Below are 24206 nucleotides of genomic sequence, written 5' to 3'. Positions count from 1 at the left end.
AACCAGCGACCTTATGGTGCATGAGATGATACTCAACCAACTGAGCCACACTGGCCAGGGTGATCTTGTCTTGACCCTATCACCAACTTGCCTGGTCCAGAACTTCACTTTTCTCAGCCATATTGTCCACATTCATTAAGCAAATGTGTCGCTCTGAACCGTCTCTGAGATGGATCCCTCCTACCTCTGATGTTCTGTGATTGATCATATGAAATGAGGAGAGTAATAGTAGCTCAGCTTCTTGATTTTGAAGCAGTGGTATTTGTGAGGTTTTAGGGAGTCTGCTTTGTGCAGGGAAGATGCCAGAGTTCTGGGCAGAGAGTGAGCTGCCTTCCTGAAGAAGGTAGGTCTGATCTCTTTTTTGAGGATGGTTGCCAAGGGAACCTTGCCTCTGGCCAGCAACAGTCAGGAATGCTTTGGTTGAGGGTTGGGTATAGATAACTAAAACAAGCAGCACATTTAGGTTTCACTTTCCAAACTACCCCTACCTCCCCAGTTCACTTTCCTTTTCAAGATGCTAGTTTTATATACTTTCTATGTGACAGGCATTGTTTTAAGTACTTTACAAAGCATTATATTACTTAATCTTCATAGTAATATTATGAGATAGGTACTTGTATATTTACAGATAATGAAAGTGAAGCAAATAGAGTTAAATACTTTGTCTGCATTTACTCAAGTGGAAAGTGGTATCAAATCCACTAAATTATAATGACTGGTTGGAGCTGAAAAAAAAAAAAAAGCAGAGGGAGGACTATTAGTGGGTTTTGTTTGATTGTTTTGTTTTTGTTCTATTTAGAATGATAGACCCTTGGAGTTGGAAAGGGCCTGTGCTGTAATACAGTCAAGCTCCTTGTCTCCAGATTGCCATCCAGTTAGTGACAGGAATGCTTTCTGTCATTCCCTGGCAGATGACCATCCAAGTTCCTTTTGAATACTTCCATTGCTGAGGAACTCATCACTTCTTGAGGAGTCCCATTATATTGTTGAATAGCTCTCATTGGTAGCAAGTTATTTCTTGTTTTGAATTGTAATATAATTAGATAACTTATCCGTTTTAGGCCTGTCCCCTGGAACCATACAGAAGAAATACAGTCTACCAATGCCAATCTTGTGAATGTTGGGGACATTCTTCGTATTCATAAAGCATATTTATAATTTTCTTTAAAAAAATTTTTTTAATCCTCACCCTAGGATATTTTTTAGAGAAGTTTTTTTGTTTGTTTGTTTTTTGTTTTGTTTTTGAGAGAGAATGGAAGGGAGGGGCAGAGAGAGAGAAACATCTATGAGAGAGACACATCAATTGGTTGCCTCCCTCCAGCACCCGACCAGGGAGCGAACCTGCAATCCAGTATGTGCCCTTGACCAGGAATTGAACCCATGACCCTTCAGTCCCCAAATCAGTACTCTAACCACTGAGAAAAACAGGCCAGGGCTGCAGTTTTCTTGTAGCATCTAAACTTGCATTCAATTTAGATTGGTCTCCACAGAAGCAATCTCTATCTCTTACTACTTTGTAAGTACAGCCTTGCAACAAATTTATGCTTCTTGTGATTAGTTAGGCACAAAGTGTGGGCCCTTCACATATTTTGAGGGAATGAATGGATAATGAGTTGAATCTATACAATTGTATATGAGACTGGTGGTAGTCTCCTACTCTTGTAGTCTCTAGGATATCAGGTTGCTGCCCTGTACACAGTCAGAGCTCACAAAATGGCTGGTGGTTTATCCAGGCACTTGATGAAACTGCATTTACTTCATCAAACCACTAGGTGACGAACGACTCACAAACCTGGACTGCCTGGGCTGGTTGTGTACAGGGCAGTTTTTGCCTGTACTCGCAAAGGCCAACAGAAGTCATCTGGTACAACCTCATGAAAAGGTTTTTTTGAGGGGAGGGGAAACACATCTTTGTATACTTTGTATTTTCCAGCTTTGTTCCAATTTTAAATATTAATTTGACTAGGATACTTCTTTGAGCGATTTTCTTAGAAAAGGGACATGGGTGATACTTTCTAGGTCCTTATATGTCCAGTTATTTTTTTTTAACCTTTAGGTATATAAATGATACCTTGTATGGATTTAGCATTCTTGAATAGTACTAGTCTCTACAAAGTCTGTATGCAGCTTTTTACTGTCTTCAGTTTCTAGTGATACAGATGAAAAGTCCTATGTCAATAGGATACTTTTTTCTTTGTAAGTAATAACCTGTTCTCTCTTTCTGGAAGTTTGTAAATTTTTCTCTGTGCTTTATGTTCGCCATGATATCCTTAGGTGTGTGTCTTTTTAAAATAACACTTGCTTGCCATTTGGTGAACCTTTTAGACTTATTAAGTCTTTTCTTAGTTCAAAGAAGCTTTATTGCTTTCCTTCCATCTGTTTCCAGCTTCTTATTTTATAGATGAGGAAACTGAGCCCAAGGTCACTAAACTAGTTAAAATGAACCTCAAGCAAATAGCCTGACTCCTTTGTGAGTTAGACTTTCATTGTATTGGATATTGCTCCAATGAGAGGGCCATCATGAACAACTTGGAGATTTTTTAGTGAGAGAGGAATTTTGCCGAAGGAAGAAGAAATGATTAAATTCATAATAATTAAAATGTGGTCCATTTGAAGGACTGCAAAATTCACCAGTTCCCTAGTATCTCAGTTATTGGAGCTACCCCAAAGCTCTAAAACTTAATAAAGCCAGGAAGTTGATTGAACACTTGGAGAATTAGATATTTAGTTATCAGAATTTGGATAATCATGGCCATGCTCTCTTGTATATATTGGAAAACATAAAAATGGCATCTGAATGCTTGGAGACAGATATCATAAACTGTGTCTTATCAGTGATCTGGTTTCTGTTTTGAGTTCCAGCCTGGGACCCTGTTTTACTGGGAATCACCTATTCCTGGCTCTGTTGATCTTTGGATTTCCCCAGCCCTTCAATCCCTTTCAGTTTTGAAATGAAACTTACCCCAGAGGGTGAGGTTGGGTACCTGAGAGGACTTTGACAGCTCACACCAGGTTGTTTTCTTTCTAGAGCTGTCTGGTATGTGAATGCGTGAGACATAAGGCTCAGCAGGCTGTGATATAGACTAATTGGTGGTGAATCAGCCTTGCGTAAGATCTAGGCAGTATCATTTCGTTGGGTAACCAGGAAAACATGGAGACCAAATATATTGTCTTTCATCCTCAGAAAGTTGAAAGTTAAGAGCACAATCTCTAGAAATCTGCCACGATCTCCGTCTTTGGTTTACAGAAGGAAAGGCTTTATTCAGTGTTTTTTCTCCTCATTTGTAGGACCTCTTTTCTTTTCAGGAGATAGCCAAGTTCCTGGCTGCTTTCTTTTGCTCCAGCTTTTAAACTTTTATACTGTGCCTCCTGAAATTACTGCTCTGATATGAGGTGACTCTTCTGGATATCCCTAGATACATATCTCCACATACTCTGCTCCTGACCCCTTCACAGAATGTAGCTTCTCTTCCCTATACTGTAAACCTGGTTTTCACCATATTACAGTACTTCACTTGGAATTTTTTAAAAATATATTTTATTGATTTTTTACAGAGAGGAAGAGAGAGGGATAGAGAGTTAGAAACATCGATGAGAGAGAAACATCCACCAGCTGCCTCTTGCACACCCCCTACTGGGGATGTGCCCGCAACCAAGGTACATGCCCTTGACCGGAATCGAACCTGGGACCCTTGAGTCTGCAGGCCGACACTCTATCCACTGAGCCAAACCGGTTTCGGCTCACTTGGAATTTTTATAAGTGCAATTGGTTCTTTCTTCAGCTTACCCCATACTACTTCCGCCTGATTTTGCCTGACTGTCCTCTAGCCCCATTCCCCAGCACTGCAAAGCTGCTTTCAGACTTTCAAATACCTTTTCTCCTTTGACACTTCTGCTGGCCAGCAAGGCTAGTTGATCCCTGTCCTTCATGCTGGCATCTATACTCATTCTCCCATGTTTGTATAGGATTTTGGTGTCTGACCTCCTCTCCTGGGGTTCTGGCTATGCTAGGGGATTAGTGGCCAGGCTTAAGGAATCAGAATAGAGCATGGAATTACGGGGCTTGGTATTAATGTTACAGATGTGGGCAGATGGAAAGCCAGAAGATCAGAACATCAAGGCCAGTGTGGGATTGGAAGGGACAGAAAATTTAGTATCTGAAGCAAAGGATGTCCTTTGTAGGCTCCCTCTTCTGCCCATTAAAAAAAATTAAGGTTTTTTTTTTTTTTTTTTTTAGAATAATTTGGTTCACAGCAAAGTTGAGAAGTCAGTACAAATTCCCATTTTTTGAAAAATTGCTATTTAATTTTACAAAGAACAGATCTTTAAAAAATCAGAACATTGTAGATATTTTGAATACTCCTGCTACCACATTTTAATTATTTCTATTTCTCAGAGGTAACCTGTTGGTTTGGAGTGTACCTTTTTCTGTATGTTTGTATATATATGTATGAGCCAGAAAAAATTTAAAGTATAATTTTTGTATTTTATTTATTTATACAAATAGGGTTACATTTTATGTATTGTTGTGGTATTTCTGTCTTTGATTCAGTAATATGCCTTGATAGAATTCCATGTTGGTACATAAAGATACTTATTCTGCCCTGGCCAGTTTGCTCAGTGGTTAGAGCATCGGCCCATGGACCAAAGGGTCAAGGGTTCAGTTTTGGGCCAAGGGCACATACCTTGGTTGCAGATTCCTCAGCTCTGGTAGGGGCACATGCGGGAGGCAACCAATCGATGTTTCTCTCTCCCCTTCCTCCCTCCCTTCTACTTTCCCACACTCTCTAGAAATCAATGGAAAAAATATTCTCAGGTAAGGATTAAAACAAAAGATACTTATTCTTTTTGGCTACTGTATAATATTTCATAGAATAGATATACTGTATTTTATTTAGCTATTTTACTATCAAGGGACATGAAGGTTCTTCCAATTTTTTTTGTTATGAATGATTCTTGTGATTTCAGTGTCAGCATTCTGTTCCTAGGCCTTTTCCCCCCTTTTTCTCATATTCTTCCCTAGGTGATCCCAATCTCTCTGATGGCTTCAGTTTCCATCTACACATGGATGATGCCCAAATCTCTCTCCAACTACTTTTATGGACAACTCCACTGGATTGTTTTGCCGACTTGATAAAATGAAGTCTCCTGCTCTTCCCCACTTGCTTCTTCTCATCTAGTGTCCTGTCACATGGTAAACAGCCCCAAAGCCTAGTAGTAATTTTTAAGTCCTCCCTTCCCTTTCCACAGTTGACAACAAGCTTATCACTAGGACTTGTCCTCCCCAAAAAATATATATATATATATTTTTAATCCTCACCTCAGGATATTTTCCCATTGATTTTTAGAGAGAGTCGAAGAGAGAGGGAAAGACAGAGAAAAATATCGATGTAAGAGAAACAAATCGATTGGTTGCCTCCTGCACGCGTCCTGACCAGGACCTGGGCTGGGAAGAAGCTTGCAATCGAGGTATGTGCCCTTGACCAGAATCGAACCTGGGACCCTTTGGTCCACAGGTTGACGCTCTATCCACTGAGCCAAACTGGCTAGGGCCTCCCCAATATTTCTTGAATCCTTTTTTCTGGAATGCTTTCTTTCCTTCTTCATTGTTACTACTCTGTACCTTAGTTTCCTTATTTGTAAAATGGAGTATCTGTGAATATCTGCTTAGGGATGGATTGGCAACTAGTAAGTGCTATGTGAATGTTAGCTGTTATCATCAACATAGTTGGCTCCTCATTCTCCTCCCGTCCCCTCCCTCTTTTTCCTCCTCTCCCCACCCCCTCTTTGTCTTCTTAGTCTTAGTTTTAGTTGTCATTGTCTTCGTTGTTGTTACTGTTGTTCTATTCCTCTTCCTCTTCCTCCTCCTCCCACACAGTCTCTGTCTCCAGTCCTGATTTTATTGTCTCCCACTTCCATTCCATTCTCCTCACTGCAGCCAGACTAAGCTTTATAAAATGTAAGCTCTAGCCAGGCCGGCATGGCTCAGTGGGTGAGCGTCGACCTATGAACCAGGACATCACGGTTTTAATCTCAGTCAGGGCACACGCCCAGGTCACAGGCTTGATCCCCAGTGTGGGGCGTGCAGGAGGCAGCCTAGCAGTAATTCTCTCATCATTGATGTTTCTATCTCTCCCTCTCCTTTCCTCTCTCTGAAATCAATAAAAACATATTTAAGAATATAATAAAATAAAATGTAAGCCCTAGCCTGTTTTGGTTAGTGGATAGAGCATCAGCCCTCGGACTGAAGGGTCACAGGTTCAATTTGTGAGGATTAACAAAAAAAAAAAAAAAAGAGAGAGAGAGAGAGAGAGAGAGAGAGAGAGAGAGAGAGAATAATTGTGATCTAACTCTCCTGTTTAAAAAATCTTCAGTGATCTTTCTGTAGGGCTTTTGCATGTACTATTACCCCCACCTAGAATGTTTTTTCCCTTGATCTTTGAATTACTGTTTTCACCTGAGGATATTTTCCCCATTGATTTTTAGAGAGAATGGAAGGGTGGGAGGGAGAAGGGAGTGAGAGAGAGAGAGAGAGAGAGAAAAAACATTGATGTGAAAGACATTGATTGGTTGCTTCCCAAATATGCCCAACCACATATGGCTCAACCGGGGCTAGGGTTAGAACTTGTAACTCAGGTACGTGCCCTTGACTAGAAATCGAACCTGAGACCCTTCGGGTGGGTGGGCCAGTGCTCTAACAACTGAGCAACCCCGGCCAGAGCTGAGATTCTTGTTTTTAAATGTCATCTCAGAGAGGCCTTACCCTGACTTTCCAATGATTCTAAAGTAGCTACCCATATACTTTTCATAACATCACCTCTTTTAGTCCTTTGTGTAGCATTTAGCAATATGATATTTTTCTGGTTTATTCACACATTTGTTTATAGTCTCCTCCAGTTAGAATATAAATTCTCTGAGGACAGTGCTTGGCACATTGTAGGAACTCAATGAATACTTGTTAAGTGAATGATGGAACAGCTCCATATGTCTTATGAGGCCCTTCTTGGTCTTTCCAGCACCATCTGCCTCTTAGTACACCCTCTACTTTGGCCTCCCTACTCCTCATCCCATCCCATCTCTTCAGATGTGCTTTCTTACTGCAGGACCTTTGCATATACTGTTCCTTCTCCCTAGAATACTCTTTCTCAAATGCCTTGCCACTGCCTGAGTATCTCCTATTTATCCTTTAAGTTTTAGCTTAGGTGTAATTTCACCTTATTAGCCTTCTTAATCTTACAGTTTTTCAAGTATTGCCTTTAATTATCATTCATATTGTAATTACTTGCTTGTCTTCTTAACTAGACTGTAGTTTCTGTCGGGTAAAGGCCCATGTCTTGCCCACCATCAATTTATGTACTCTTAGTCCTAGCTGCTGTGGGCTGGAAGAATCCCTTGAGGTGGGGGTGGTGGGTAGGAGGGATGAAATACCAGGGGTATCACCTAAGGGGCAACAAAATGTATCTTAGAATGTCAAGCCATTTGGCCCTGGCTTATTATCTGAACCATCTAATATTCTTGAGAGGAACCATCTATTATACTCATCTGTCTGAGACATATTCATAAAATCAGAGCCTGGCAGGGAACTTGTCCATGAAGGGGCATGAATGAAGAGGACAGAGGTTGAGGATTTGGGTACTCTTAGTGGCTTATGGCAGAGTAACAGACTGGAGTAAAATCCTAAGCAAGGAAGGAAGCAAAAAGGCCTTAGGGATAAGGTGAGGCAAAGATGAAACAGGAAGCTGAATCATTAGGTCAGAGACGTAAAGAATCAGGATAGTGGGTGGAGTGTAAGAAGGGACAGAACAAGCAAGTCAGGATTAGGACCATAAATAATCTTGGGGGTTGCTCAAATCATCTTTAGCATTCTTAGCTCTTTAGTGTGGAAACAACTTTTGGGTTATAAGAAGCATTAGGTAGTTAGGCCTACAAGGGTTTGAGCTGGATTGCATATTACTTGGTATTTTATGTGCTATATACAATCAAATCCTACCTTAATTTCCTCCAGAAATTCTAGGTTAACTTTTTCCCTACTTCAGTTTCTGCTCCCAAGAGCCAACCTTCACTCTTTTTAAATATACTAGGTGCAAATAACTCATCTTTGAAAAAAGATTCCTGTATAGAAGCCTGTAGCAATACTGGTATTCCCGTCAGGCAGGGTGAGCAATCCTTCAGGCTATCCTCTCACCAAACCAGGCATAGGAGCTGGCCGAAGCAGCTTAGGAATTCAGGGCTCTCTGCCTAGCCTGACTGTGGAATTTCTCTCTCCATTTTGGGGAGGGACATGATAGTGTAGAATATAGGGTGGTACTCTCATAGGTGAGGCATATTAAGGAGTAGTGGAAGAATGGCTGGGTGTACATAGATGGTAGAATCTGAAGGTGTGTAGGCAGTGGACTTCAAAGTTTCTGACCTGGAATGGTTCTTGAGTTTGTCAGCATTAGGGGCCTCTGATGTATCAAGTAGAATAGTGCTTGTCATTAGCCCTCTGAGTTTTTCTGTGTAGCCTAGAGCTCTTCTGCAGAGTAATAGCTGGCATAATGGTGAGTGCTAAGGGATAGAAACAGTACTTATTGAGGAGGGGTGTGTTCTCTTTTGAAGGTTGGATGGATTATTGTGTATTATACTGGGCAGTCTAAGACCTATGTAAGGCTAGGCATTTGTACTTCTATCCTAGGGCTCCATTAGGAAAACCAATCTAAGAGAGCTGGAGATCATGGCCTTTGTTAGTGATTTCCCCAAGAGTGTGAGTGCTCCCAACTTTGACTCCTCTGTTCTCTAAGCCCCAGGCTCTGAGGTCCTGCCTTTTGTTTTCTACGTCGTGGCCTTCAAATTTCATAATCCATTCTGACTCTTCTTTTTATGCCCAGCTTGACTCTTGACTTTACATGGTCCCCTAATTTAAATTTTTTTTTAAAATATTGATTTTTAGAGGAAGGGAGGGGGGTGTGAGGGAGAGAGAGAGAAACATCAATCAGTTGCCTCCTGATGGTGCCCTGACAGGATCAAACCCACAACCTGGGTATGTGCCCTGACCAGGAATCAAACCCACCACTCTTCAGTATACTGGACGATGCTCTAACCAACTGAACCACACCGGCCAATGCCATAGTCCCCTAATTTTGATATTGCCAGGTAGCTTCAAGTGAGGGCCTTCCTCCATTAGCCCTCTTTCTAGAGCTATGATTTTGAAGCTTTAATGCATTAGAATTACCCATGGGGACAAAGGTTGTGGAAGGGGAGCTGAATACTTACTTAAAATGCAGATTATTGGTCTCCTCCTAGCTATTCTGATTCAGTAGGTATGGGTTGGTAAGCAAGAATCTGCATTTTGATTGGCTTCCCTGGTGACTCTCACACACCAGTCATATGCAGACCATATGCAGAAAAACTCTGACTTACAGAAGTCTGCTTGACCCCCGACTTATAAAGGGGATGGAATGGGCTTTGAACCCTTTCCTTGGATCCTAAGGTCCTAGGAACATTAGTTATCCATTTGGAACTATGGATAACTGTCTCTGTGTACCAGTACCTGTCTTCTCATTGCCATAGTAGGTGCAGAGCCCAGATGAGGTAGCGGGTCTTTATGACTCCCCCACGGCAGGTCAGTATCTCTGGGATTACAAGGGGCATTAACTTTGGATTCAGAAGGCAGGCTAGAATATAGACCTTAAAGGCTGCCAGGTATACTTCAGATTTATCTCTGGGGTGCCTCTTTTTCCTGTGCACATAGACCAGCCCTAATATAGGTTATCTTCATTTGGTCTCCAAACTGTCCTCACTTCCTACTGTGGTCATCCTCTGTAAAGTTTCCACTGTCCTCCCATAAAACAACTCATCCTGTCAACCTGTCTCTCTCCTTTTCAAATCCTCTATTGGATTTCTATTCTGTGTACAATCAAGTCCAAATGTCTCAGGTTGGAATAAACTGTTGCACAGTTTTCTCCAAATTATGGTCTACAAGGCCCAGCAAAAACTGTTTCTCAGGGCTTATTCCAAGCCCTTCTTCCCCCTTATGTCTGTCTCCTGCAGGCACCCTTGAAGTGCCTGAACCTCTTCTTTAGCTCTCTGGCTTTAGGGCCTTTGCAGTGCTATAGCCTCTGCCTAGAAAACTCTACCCTGCTCTTCACCTCATTAACTATCCATTGCCTTTTTAAATTATTTTTTTAAAATTGATTTTTAGAGAGATAGAGACATCGATGTGAGAGAGAAACATCGATCTGCTGCTTCCTGCACACTCCCAACTAGGTATTGAGCCCACACCCTTTTGGTACACCAGACGGCGCCCAACCAACTGAGCCACACCAGCCAGGGCTCCCTTGCCTTTAAGTTTCAGTTAAGTATTATCTTCTCTTAGAGGTCTTTTCTGGCCACTCCATATTACTCACACTCACATGTTATTTAGCACCTTGTTTGCTTCCATTAGCTCACTTAGAACTTTTTAGTTTGTCTTTCCTTTCTCCTAAAAATACATCGGGTAAGCTCCTTGAAGGCAGGGACCTTGTGAATGGTTGTATCTTCAGTGCCTAGTGCATAGAGATACTCAGGTACTTGTTGAATCAATTGCCTTTCACCTTGTTCGTACCTGTGTTGGTGCTTTGTGGTTCTGCACAACCTTCACCCTTTGCATATGTTGTTGCCTCTGCCAGAAGTCCCTATTCCAGTGATGGGCAACCTTTTGAGCTTGGTGTGTCAAACTTCGCCAAAAAACTGAGCATAACTCGGGTAGTGTGTCACTTTGAGGAAAAAACATTATTTCGCAAATGTTTCATCCTCAGGAGCAGCAAATGTTTCATCCTCGGCCGCGTGTCATCAGAAATGGCTACACGTGTCAGTGCTGACACGCGTGTCATAGGTTTGCCATCGCTGCCCTATTCTCTCATCAACTGTTCAGATTCCCTCTTGTCCTTTACCACTTCTCTAAGCAATTCCTTACTTCCCCAGGGAGTGCTAGTTCAACATAGATAACATTTTGGTCCTCTTTTTTTGTTGTTGTTAATCATTGCCCGAGGATACTTTTCCATTGATTTTTAGGGAGAGTGGAAAAGAGAGATAAAGACAGAGAGCAACAGCGATGCACATCAATTGGTTGCCTCCTGCACAAGCCCTGACCAGGGCCCAGGCTGGGGAGGAGCCTGTAACCAAGGTATGTGCCCTTGACTGGAATCAAACCTGGGACCCACAGGCCGATGCTGTATCCACTGAGACAAATCGGCTAGGGCACATTTTGGTCCTCTTGAATGGACTTTTGCCCTGTATGGTAATTTCATGTATGTAGGAGATAGGTAGTATTGTCTTTGATTTACAGATGACAAGCCAGAGGCTCTGAGAGATGGATTAACTTGGAAATGGCAGAACTGAGATTTGAACCTCGATATATCTGTAGAGTCCTCACTCATTCTACTTTATTGCACTGTCTCTAAAATAAACAAATAGTTCATATCTTTGGGGATTCCTTGTGATAATGAGAAAGTCAACATACAGCCTACCAGAAATGAGCCAGGGTGAAACACTATTAAAACCAAAGCAAATTTCAGTCATCATTCATAGTTGCTTGGAGGATAAAGAATGAAATTTTAACATTTTTGTTGAGAGGAAAAATATGCAAAATTGGTATACAAAGCCTTTAATACATTTTGCTTAAAAATACATCAGTAAGATATGAATTGAGTAAATTATGATAGATATTATCATATTAATGCTCTTTGAAAAAGAATTAGATACACACACACACACACACACACACACACACACACACACACACACACAAAGTAGTCTTGTGGCTCAGTGGTTGAGCGTCGACTTATGAACCAGGAGGTCATGGTTCCATTCCCAGTCAGGGCACATGCCCAGATTGTGGGCTCGATCCCCAGTGTGGGGTGTGCAGGAAGCAGCCAATCAGTGATTATCTCTCATCATTCATGTTTCTTTCTCTCCCTACCTCTCTGAATTCAATAAAAATATATTAAAAAAAAAAAAAAGAACAGTAGTCTTTAAGATCTATCATTAACAGAAAACTAAAGGTGCAGAATAGTGTTTGTGGCCTGTTAGTTTTAGTATTTGTATGAAAAAGGGGTGGACTCTATATACTTATTATACCCAGACTACTTCCAGAAGTTTGTTTTTAATATCTTTATGTGTTGCTGAAGTTTCTTTTTTTTTTTTTTACTCATATATGCATTGCCTTTTTAAAAAACTGTAGTAAAAAACATGACAAAATTTACCATTTTTAAAAATATATATTTTACTGATTTCTTACAGAGAGGAAGGGAGAGGGATAGAGAGTTAGAAACATCGATGAGATAGAAACATCGATCAGCTGCCTCCTGCCCCCCCCCCACTGGGGATGTGCCTGCAACCAAGGTACATGCCCTTGACTGGAATCTAACCTGGGACCCTTCAGTCCGCAGGCTGACGCTCTATCCACTGAGCCAAACCAGTTAGGGCCATCTTAACCATTTTTAAGTGTACCATTCATACAGTAGTGTACAATATGTGCACATGTTGTGCAACAGATTGCCAGAATTGAAACTCTTTTTTTTTCTTCTTAGAATAAAAAAAAGTCTTTATCTTTGGGCATTCATAGAAGTATAATTCTAAATCTCAAATAATAATTATCATTTGTGTATAGAATTCTCTTTGTGTGTATGCAGTTGTTCTTGTTATAGTTCAGTTATTGGTAAATGAATGTAAAGGCATTCAGACATTTGAAAGAAGTTTGATTCACTTTCTGTTTCCTCAGTCCCATTTCCCACAGTCTGATGCAATTCCTTCTCATAAAACTGATACTGTCACCACTGAGCTACTTTTTGATAAATCCATTGAACTGTTTTGACTCTTTGTTTCTTATCTCTTCAGTTCTTAGCACTCGTGTCTATTTCCTTTTATTTATTTTTTACTAGAGGCCTGGTGCACGACAATCATGCACTGGGGGAGGAGGGACGGGGTCCCTCAGCCTGGCTTGCACCCTCTTGTAGTCCGGGAGCCCTTGGGGGATGTCTGACTGACGGCTTAGGCCTGCTTCCCAGTTGGACATCCTTAGTGCTCCCACATCCTTAGTGCCTCTCCCGCCACTGCTACTGCGCTCACCAGCCGTGAGCCCGGCTTCTGGCTGAGCGGCGCTCCTCCTGTGGGAACGCACTGACCACCAGGGGGCAGCTCCTGCTTTGAGCATCTGCTCCCTGGTGGTCAGTGTGTATCATAGTGACCGGTCGTTCCACTGTTCGGTCAATTTGCATATTAGCCTTTTATTATATAGGATATTACATAGGATTGTTGACAGTATTACAGATATCACCCATTTCTCTCTCCCTTGCCCCTTTCCATCCAACCCCCACCCCACACCAGGCCTTTACCACATTATTGTCTATGTCTGTGGGTTATGTATATATGTTTTTTGGTTAATCTCTTCCCACCCTGCAAAACTGAAACACTTATACCCATTAAATAAGTCCTCATTTTCCCCTCCCCCTAGCTTCTGGTAACTGCCATTCTACTTTCTCTTTCTATGAATTTGACTACTGTAGATACCTCATAAAAGTGGAATCATGCAGTATTGGTCTTCTTGTGACTAGCTTATTTCACTTAGCAGAATGTCCTTGAGGTGGTTCACCCATGTACCATGACAGGATTTTCTTCCTTTTTAAGGCTAAATAATACTCAGTTTTAGATATATGCTACATTTTATCTATTCATCTGTCAATATATTGTCTTTTATAAACTTTTAAAAAGTACTTTGCTTCACCCTTTACATATGATCATAAACATTGTGTGTGTGTGGCAACAGGGAGAGGGGTTGTGGGGTTATTAAATTGTATCTCTCTAAACTTTATAGCAAAGAGAAGGATCCCTTTTGTCTAGTGAATGATCCTCAACTTTATGTTTTGGATTTTTGTATTTGAGATTTTTTTCTTTAAGTGAAACACATCTTTTATTAGGAATGCAATAAAAAAAGGGGAGATTGTGTTTGAAATTAAAGTTATCTGTGTATGTCAGGATACACCACCATTTGTCTTACTTCACCCACCCCTTTGTGTTACTAGCATCTCTGTGCTTCTCTGTGTTCCATGCACTAGAAATTTCAGGACCCCCTTTTTATAACATGTTTTCTGTGTGTTGATTTTGTCTTTCCAAATGGGATAAATTATTATTTTTTAAATATATTTTTACTAGAGGCCCAGTGCACGAATTCGTGGATGGGTGGGGTCCGGCCAGCCCGGCCCCAATCGGGGCGGATCGGGACCGGGCCTGTCGGGAGGAGGAGACAGTGGGAGATTGGCCCGCTGGCCGGCCAGCCTGCCCCTGATCGGAGCCTGGGCTGGCTGGGGGGAGGGGCCAAGGGCAATTGGCCGGTGGGCCCCGCCCCTGATGGGGGTTGGGGGCCGATTGGGAGTCAGAGGCTAGGGGAGGGGTTGTGGGAGGTTGGCTGGCCAGCCCCATCCCCAATTGGTGTGTGGGGGAGCGATAGGGGACGGAGCTGGCTGGGGGGAGGGACCACAGGCTGATACGGGTGGTGGGGGCTGATGGGGGACCAGCAGCCTGGAGGAGGGGCCATGGGTGGTTGGCCGGCTGGCCCTGCCCCTGATTGGAGGAGGGGAACAATTGGGGGCAGAACTGGCTGGGGGGAGGGGCTGCGGGCCGATTGGGGTGGTGAGAGCCCATTGGGGTTGGGGCCGGCCTGGGGGGTTGGCCAGCCGGCCCCACCCCCTGATAGGGCTGGTTCGCTGGCCGCAGTGGGCATCATAGCAACTGGTCATTCTAGTTGTTACAGCGTTCCGGTGTCTGGCTTTTTATATATATAGATTGATTTTAGAGAGGAAGGGAGAGGAGAGAGAGAGAGAGAAACATCAGTGATGATAGAGAATCATTGATCAGCTGTCTCCTGCACACCCCGCATTGGGGATCGAGCCCGCAACCCGGGCATGTACCCTTGACCGGAATAGAACCTGGGAACCTTCAGTCCACAGGCCGAAGCTCTATCCACTGAGCCAAACCGGCCAGAGCTAGAATAAATTCTTTAAAGAAGGAGACATGTCTTATGTTATATCCTCTAGTCAGGAGCTTAATAGAAGTTGCTCAAAAACTACATATTCAAGGAAGATAAGAGAGAGAAAGGTTCCTCTTCTGAAGAGATGACTGCTTTTGGTTTTCCTCTGACTTATCTTGTACTCTTCACTAGTAAAGAATGTTTACATTTGTAGACTAAGTCTGTTTGAGAGAGAGAGAGAGAGAGAGAGAGAGAGAGAGAGTGTGTGTGTGTGTGTGTGTGTGAGAGAGAGAGAGAGAGAGAGAGAGAGAGAGAGAGAGAGAGAGAGAGAGAGAGAGGTTTCCTGGTGAAAGCCCAGGAAAGAGAGCAGAAGCTGGCATGAAGTCTTTAAGGCTGTGGATGATAAGGCTGTGGTCATGAGACTTCTGTGTCTCGGTCCTCAGGAGAATCTCAGATTTCTGTCCTCTTCCTAATCTCCAGCCTGGATTTTCAGCTGTCAGCGGGACAGCTGGATCTGCATGTGCCTTAGGCTTCTTAAATTTAGTAGCACATAATAGGAATGTTTGATAAAAGTGATTTTTCATTTTGGTGATAGTATATGAAAGCATTTAACACAGGGCCTGACATATAGTAGGTACCCAAGAGGTGACAGAAGAGAGTATGTGAGAAATATTTTCAAAGTTAAATCTTTCTCTAGGACCCCTACCTCTATTCCTGTGCCTCCACTCCTACCCTCTGGCTAAAGAGATAGGGGATAGCAACATGGATTCCACCTTTGGGAAGCTTCCAGTTCCTTGTTTGTGGTTTTATGCTCAGGTGAGAAATGTAATCTGCTCCCATAGAACCTCACCCCAGACTGAAAATGTTCCAAACAAACTAGCCTGTCTTGTCACTTTAGGCAACTTTTAAAAATATATATATTTTTATTATTTCAGAGAGGGAGATAAGGGCTGCCTCTCACACGCCCCACATGAGAATGAATCCACCACCAGGGCATGTGCCCTGACCGGGAATCAAACATGACCTCTTGGTTCATAGGTTGACACTTAACACTAAGCCATTCCTGCTGGTCCCAGCACCTGTCTATATAGACAACTTTCTTAGTAGGGACCTAGCCTTGAGAATCTTAGTGGAAAAGTGTGTGCATCTCTAGGGTAGTTGTGGCAAGGTGGTGGGTGTATGGGGTTGGGCATGAGTTTAACTTAGCCAGGATAGCTTGTTAGGTGCAGGTATGGAGAAAGGGATATGGTAGAGAGAGAAAAGGGCTCAGCTCTGTCATTTTCTGCTCATAGGGAGATACAGGCACTTGTGCCAAGCACATAGCTCTGGCCTGCTGCCTGTCACCTCCCGTGAATGTCACCTCCTGGCTGCTCTGCAAGGCATTTGGGGTTAAGTAGATGAAACAGGGACTCTGAATCAGATAGCCTTGCTTTAAGTGTTACCAGTTTGCCGGGTGGAAGTGTGCCTCTCAGAATCTGTTTCCCTTGTGCCGAAATTAGTGGAATCCCATCCAGATCTGGGAGGGTTTCCCTCCATCCTTCTTATGCCACCTCAGCTTACCTTGATCTTAAGCTTTTATCCCTTTCATCCTATCACTGGTCTGGCTTCTGGGAAGAGGAGGGAAAAAGATGAGGAAAGATAGGGAGAGTTGAATACCTGGTGGATAGTATGTGGATTTGCTATCCTTACATGCTTTCTGGAACAAAGTGTAGGTGGGAGGAGGATGAGTGAGTGGATGGGAGAACAAACATATGTTACTTGTACCACTTGTTTGTCCCTCAGCCTGGACCTTTGCTTGGTATTCTCAGTCTCCGGTGTTGTTCCTCCCTCCCATTTAAAGTATCAGCATATATACACATGTAATTTCATACCAATGGAATCATACCTTAGTGCTGTTTTTTTTCTTTTTAAAAAAATATATTTTATTGATTTTTTACAGAGAGGAAGGGAGAGGGATAGAGAGTTAGAAACATCGATGAGAGAAACATCGATCAGCTGCCTCCTACACCCACAACCAAGGTACATGCCCTTAACGGAATCGAACCCAAGACCCCTCACTTCGCAGGCCGACGCTCCATCCACTGAGCCAAACCAGTCAGGGTGGTTTTTTTCTTTAATATTGTTTTGTAATCCTTTTTTCTCTTTTTTACCTCCCCCCCTATTTTATTGAAATATAATTGATATATAACATTGTGTAAGTTCAAGGTATATAATGTGATGATTTTATATACATACCAGTATATATTGTTAAACGATTACCACATTCATCACCACATATAGTTAACTATATTTTGTGTGTGGTGAGGACCTTTTTTCATTTAATTGTATGTTATGGACATCTTTTCATGTTAACCAGTACTAGTATAGAGTAAGTGGTTGAATTATATTTCAATGTGCTGCTATACCATAATATATTTTGTTCTCTAATATTTAATCTATTTATTTCATATATTACCAATGGGGCCTTTCCTGACACACCCCCTTTCTTAAAATTATAACAAACCTCCTTCCTTTCCTATCTCCTTTATTTTTTTTCCATAGTATTTAGTACCACTTGATATACATTTAAACATGTATTTGTTTATTGTGTAACATGCTCCATCCATTAGAATGTAAGCTTCATGAAGTCAGGGATTTTTCCCCCTCCTTTTTTCTACTACTGTATACCTAGTGCTTAGAATAGTTCCTGGTCACTATTGGTGCTCAATAAATATTTGTTGAATGAATGAATTTGTTGGACTTTTTGTGTAACTATTTAGTTATTAATTTGCAATATTTTCGTTGTTATGTATATTCTGTGATAAATGCCCTGGTATATACCCTTAGCACACTTATCTATCTCCTTAGGATAAATTCCAAGAAATGGAATGCCTGAGTTAAAGGATTATGCACATTTAAATTGTCAATTCATGGAGCCAGACTACCTACCCTTAAGAATGTTAACTTCCATCAATAGTGCATAAGGTTGCCAATTTCTCCATATTATGTGTAACACTGGGTTGTGTGTTTTTTGTATCCCCCAGCTGACAGGTGAGACATGGTCTTCTCACTGTAACATAGTAGTTGAGAATGTGACTCTGGAGCCAGCCTTCTGGGGCGTGAATTCTGACTCAGCCACTTACTGTGTGTCCTTGGGTAAGTTATTTAATGTCTCTTCCCTCAGTTTTGTCTTGGGTAAAGTGGGTATAATGATAATATTAATTTCATGGGGGAGTAAATCAATTAATTCAAGTAAAATTAGTTGAAAGAATAACAGATATAGCACACAATAAGTATGATTTAATTTACATTTTTTTGAATATTAAAGATTTAACATCTTTTCAGAAGTATCTTTTCAGATGTATTTTGGACATTTATATTGTTTCTTTGGATCACTTATTCATGTCCTTTGCACATTTTCCCAGTCATGTTTTTCTAATAATTTGTAAGAGGTAAAGTGTTGACTATTATGTATGGTGCAGAATTGTTCCCAGTTTGTCATGTCTTTTTATCTTTGTATATGCAGGTTTTTTTCCTGCCTGCAAATTTTATAGTTTTAGGTAATTAAAATAATCTTTTCCTTTTTAATTTTCTCTGCTACTAGGCCAATCTTTTTTTTTTTTTTTTTGTTACACTCTACTTCTTTATTTTTTTAAATTATTTTTTAAAATTACTTTATTGATTAAGGTATCCCATATTTGTCATCAAACCCCCCCCCCCCCATTCCCATCTCAAACCCCCCCACACTCATGCCCCCATCCCCCTGTTGTCCGTGATCACTGGTTAGGCTCATATGCAAGCACACAAGTCCTTTGGTTGATCTACCTCCCTTGTCCCCACCCTCCCCTACCTTCCCTCTGAGGTCTGACAGTCTGATCAATGCTGTTCTTGTTCTTCAGTCTATGTTCTTCATCATTTCCCCTAGATGAGTGAGCTCATGTGATACTGGGAACACACTTATAGGAACCGAAAATGAGATAAGCAATAATGGTTATGCTGAGAGGCAAATGAATCAGTCTATAGTGAGTTTCTTTCTGGGCCAACAGTTCTTTTGAGTCCCGATTTCTATGTCCAACAGTTGTTTATGTGTTCATAACAGCAATGATATTTCAGTTCTGGAAGGTGGACAAATGGTGGTAATGCAGGTCCGACCCTCTCTGGTTTGGTCCTGGGCAATCTGAAGTGACGTACATCTGCTGACTGCTAGTATGGCAAGGCATGGTCAGCATCTTCCATCTCTGGACTGTTTCTCTTCTGTCTTCATGGCTGGAGCACTCCTGTCAATTCCTCTCTGTTGCAGGAATCCACATGGTCTCGGAGTTGTTTTCTGAAAATATACAAACATATTCTTGACCAAAAGTTAATAAAGGAATATTTTCTATAAATTTGACTTGTGATCCTTTTTCATTTTTTTGCCCAAACGATTTTCCTTTGGCTTGTTTTGACACCATGTATGTTTTACCTGGGTGTCTTGCTGTTAGCATTACAAATGAAAGTTAATTTTCTAAAGTAAAAATTTTCTAGATATAATTTATTTACAGGATATTTTCCCTTACATGATATTCTTCTACTATCTCCCCTTTTTTGGTTTAAATATTGGGAGGCTTTTGGAAATTTTATGCTGTAATCTTCATAGCTTTTAAATTTTACTTTTTTGCACTAAAATATGACTGCTTTAGGTTCATTATATGTTATGCAATTTTACCATGAGATGAACTACCAATAAAAATTTTAGTTAACACTTTAGGAACAGCTTTTTTTGTCTAGTACAATTGATTTTTCTAGAGTATTTGCTTATTTTGATTGGCCAATTTAAATTAGTCTGAAAACTTGACTACTATTTTACTGTCAAATTTAATACTCTAACAACCATCTTGTTTTACCCTGTAAATATTAGTGGAGAGGATTATTTGCCTTATTGAGTAGACCCTGAGCATTCCTGGTGCTAGGCTGGATTTAGATATCATAGACCCCAGTTTCCCAGATCATGGGTGCAAGACATCTCCATCAAGTCTTGTTGCAGTGAGAGGGCATCTGCTGTCGGCCAAGTCTCTGTTACCTGGGTCCCAATTTGAGCTGGGCATGTGAAGCTGAGCAGCCATGGGGGCAGGAGATCTCCCTCAGCAGGGGTGAGGGTTCAGGCCCCTGCAAACTTGGGGGGGGGGTGAAGGTCTGTGCCCCACCTCTGTTGACCCCCAAGTTCTCTCCTGATAGCCCCTATGCGACTGTGCCTGTCTTAGGTTGTTCCTCCCTTGAGGAATCTTACCCGTCATTGACTAACCAGCCATCCTCCGGGGCCAAGCAGGGTGATGTGAGGTTTAGTTCTGTCTCCTTGGTCGCCTATGCCCCCATGGCCTCCACGCCCAGCACCTGCCTTGGGATCCCCTCGCCTGCTGGCAGGGTCCCAGCACTGATCACATATCTTGTGGAACCCAGGTTTCTTCTCCAAGGATAGGCCAATCTTTTTAAAATATATATATTTTTATTGATTTCAGAGAGGAAGGGAGAGGGAGAGAGAAATAGAAACATCAGTGATGAGAGAGAATCATTGATCATCTGCCTCCTGCATGCCCCCTCTCCCTCCCTCCTAGGGACCGAGCACACAACCTGGGCATGTACCCTGACCGGAAGTCAAACCATGACCTCCTGGTTCATAAGTCAATGCTTAACCACTGAGCCACACCGGCTGGGCTACTAGACCAATCTTTAGAAAAGGCATGTTTTAACAGACTGACAGCTGTCAGAGGGAAGGGGTATTGGGGGTTGGGGGAGAGCTGGGTGAGGTAGGTGAAGGGATTAAGCAAAACCAAACAAAACCAACAAAACCCAAAACAAAAAAACAACTCATGACACAGACAAAAGTATGGTGATTACCCGAGGGAAGAGGGAGTGGGGAGAGGTAGAAGAGGGTAAAAGGGGGGGTGGGATAAATAATGATGGAATGAGACTAGACTTTGGGTAGTGAACATATAATACAATGTACAGATGATGTATTATAGAATTGTACATTGAAACATAATTTTATTAACCAATGTCATCCCAATAAATTGAATAAAAGATATAAATAAATAAAGAGAAAAGGCATGCTTTGTTACCTCAAAATTATAAAAATAGTAACCCATTCTCTTTGAGTACTTTGTGTATATGTGTATTTTTAAGTCTTTAATCCACCTGAGATTTATTTTCATATGAAGACACCAATTGTGATCTGGCTCCTTCTTTGTATTTTACTTTAAAAAAAAACACTTTTATTTCAGAAAGGAAGGGAGAAGGAGAGAGAAATAGAAACCTCAGTGATGAGAGAGAATCATTGATTGGCTGCCACCTGCACACCCTCTACTGGGACTCAAGCCGGCAACCCGGGCACATGCCCTTGACTGGAATCGAACCCAGGACCCTTCAGTCTGTAGCCCGACACTATTCACTGAGCCAAACCAGCTAGGGCTGGCTCTAAAAAGTTGGGTAGTTTCCCAAACCCATTTATTGAAGAAGAAGGGTCAAGCGTAGGAGCAAGAATGAGGAAGGGCTCTCCTTCAGGAGAATCTGTTCTCCCCTCCTTTAATTTGAAAGTGGGATATCCTAGAGATAGCAAATCTCCATTTCAAACTCAGTCAATGGTCAATAATCATTCTGTTGCTAAGCTGTGGAATGAATATGCTGTGTAAAGCAGTTTGGGATCAGAACTAACAACTTGACTCTAAGTGATGAGACTGCTCTGCTCATTGGTGCAATTCTCCACTGGCTCTGGAGGCTCCTCCTAAGTGGATCCTAATTTGGGGACTATTTTGAAGGGGCATTGTTAGTTTGCAATAATAAGTTCTGTGTTGTTCAAGAAACAAATAAAGTGGCTATAGCAGGTATTTCCTCACTGCAGCCTGGGAGTATTGTTGGGGTATTGATAGGAAGTATTGAATAGTAATAAACGCACTGTGTTATAATTCTGCCCTTACTAGCTCTTTTTGGAACTCTAGTCCCATCCAGTTGCTTGCCTCTGACTCAAGATAGAGGGAGGATGATTCTTGTATTGTAGAGCATCCACATATCCCATGGCAGCTACTCTCTTCCAGAGATAATAAAGAAGGGTAGCTAACTCTTACATGTCATGTATGTGCTAGGAACTGTTCAAAGCAATACACACACACACACACACACACACACACACACACACACTCTTCATGAAGTAGATCCTCTGTATTGGGTTGAATAGTGTCCACTCAGAACTTATGAATGTCATTTTATTTGGAAATAGGGTCTTTCTAGATGAATCAAGCTAGGATGAAGTCATACTGGGTTAGGGTGGGTCCTAATCAAATGACTGGTGTTCTTATGAGAAGAGGGAGACATACCAGAGGGAAGATGGCCAGATGAAGATGGAGGCAGAGATTGAAGTTATGCTGCTACAAACCAAGGAATGGCAAAGATAACTGACAACCATCAGAAGCTGGAAGAAGCAAGGAAGGATTCTTCCCTCCAGCCTTCTGAGGGAGCACAGCCCTGCTGACACGTTAATTTTTGACTTTTACCCTTCAAAACTGAGAGAGAATAAATTTCTGTTGTTTGAAGCCACCCAGTTTCTAGACTTTGTTACAGCAGCCCTAGGAAACCAGTATACACTCTTATTATCGTCTTCATTTTCAGGTAAGGCAATGGAGGCCCAGAATGGTCAAATATTTCGAGATCTCTCAAGGCCACTGCTCGGCTGGCTGGGTACTTACTCTGAAGCTCCTGCTGTTGCTGTTGTCAGCTCTACACTTTCACCACAGCCATCAGCTTCTGGTAGTGCAGGGGCTGAGCTGCTGGAATGGCTCCTTTCTCTCACAGCAGGCCCAGCCTTTTCCCCATACTTGCCCACTTCACATCCTGAAGCAGAAACTCTTTTCATGAGGTTTCTGGCTATAGCCTGATCATTTCACCAGGTCTCTTCCTGACTCCAACCCTTCAGGGGAAATCAGGCTTTTATTTTTCACTTCCATGCATTATCAGAGAAGTGTGGGTGACATTTGAGGGGAGGGTCACCCAGCTCCTGGCAATTGAATTATGCGTCTCATTTCTGGCTTGCTATGCTTCCAAGAATTTCTGTCAGTAGACAATTCAAGTCTTTATTTTTATTTGGAGCTTTTAAGATCTCACACATAGCTCATATAGCACATATCACAGTTCATGGCTGTGAGCAGAAAAAGAGCTGCTTCATGGTAGCACTGTCTGTGGCTGCCCCAGTCACCTGTTCTTGATGAACACAAATCACCACAGTGGCTCTCTCCCCTGCCACTGGGAGTGGCGGGGATAAAGACATAATCTGACCCAGCTCTTCACTGTAGCTCCTTGTTTGCCCATATCTCTTTTGCTGGCATCCCAGGAGAGACCTGCATCCTGTGGCTGCCTCTGGAATCTTGTCTGTTTTCTACTATAGACCTTTTGCTTTGGATCCTGCTCTTATTGTCAGCTCCTCTCACTAGCTTGAACTTTGGGAACTCGGGAACCACATCTTTTTTAAAAAAATATATTTTTATTGATTTCAGAGAGGAAGGGAGAGGGAGGGAGGGAGAGATAGAAACATCAACGATGAGAGAGAATCATTGACCGGGTGCCTTTTGCATGCCTCACATGGGATTAAGCCCGCATCCTGGGCATAAACCTTGACTGGGAATTGAACTGTGACTTCCTGGTTCATAGATTGATACTCAACCACCGAGCCATGCTGGCCAGACAGGAACCATATCTTTTGTTTGCTGCTGTAGCCCAGGACTGAGCAAAGACCTGGCACTTACTAGCTAATCCCTCAGGAAATGTTTATTGAATGAAGAAATGAAAGTTGACCTTGAAGCTTTGGAATCCTAGTTTTTCTTGCTTCTTGTTAAAGCCAATGATCAGATTAAGAACTTTAGAGGCCTACACAATAGGATAATTATGATGTCCCTCATACTTCAGCCCCCAGTATATATATTTTAAGGATAGTATTAAAATAAAATAAGTATAGAGAAAATCCAGCAAAATTACCATGGTGACTACTTGGATAAATATTAAATAATTTAAAACATTTGTTGTTATTGTCTTTGCTTTGCTAGTTCCCTAAGCACATGCTGTTGGATAATCATGCCTGGACTAGCCCCTCACTCACCTTGAACTTCATTTTCCTCCTTATGCCATCTGCTGAAGCTGCCAGCTAGCCCCTTTCACCCCACAGGGGTGTCTGGCTCCTGAGATCCCAGCCTGGGCTTGTGCCCTGGGCTCCCTGGGGGCTTGC

The 24206-nt window shown here is 42.0% G+C and overlaps 1 long non-coding RNA gene across 1 annotated transcript in view; it reads left to right on the top strand.

The window, feature by feature from the left end:
• The window catches only part of LOC114233694 (uncharacterized), a 129706-nt gene that overhangs the window by 11262 nt on the left and 94238 nt on the right, over window positions 1–24206 (top strand). Inside the window, exons 6-7 of the long non-coding RNA XR_008558466.1 lie at window positions 5024–5194; window positions 18007–18118. This is a non-coding gene — a long non-coding RNA (uncharacterized LOC114233694). The remainder of the gene's footprint in view (window positions 1–5023; window positions 5195–18006; window positions 18119–24206) is intronic.

The sequence above is a fragment of the Eptesicus fuscus genome, chromosome 16 (genome assembly GCF_027574615.1).
Source record: "Eptesicus fuscus isolate TK198812 chromosome 16, DD_ASM_mEF_20220401, whole genome shotgun sequence".
Classification (NCBI taxonomy): Eukaryota; Metazoa; Chordata; class Mammalia; order Chiroptera; family Vespertilionidae; genus Eptesicus; species Eptesicus fuscus.
Note: the sequence above shows the minus strand (reverse complement) of the source record. Positions and strands in the feature narration are given on the sequence as shown.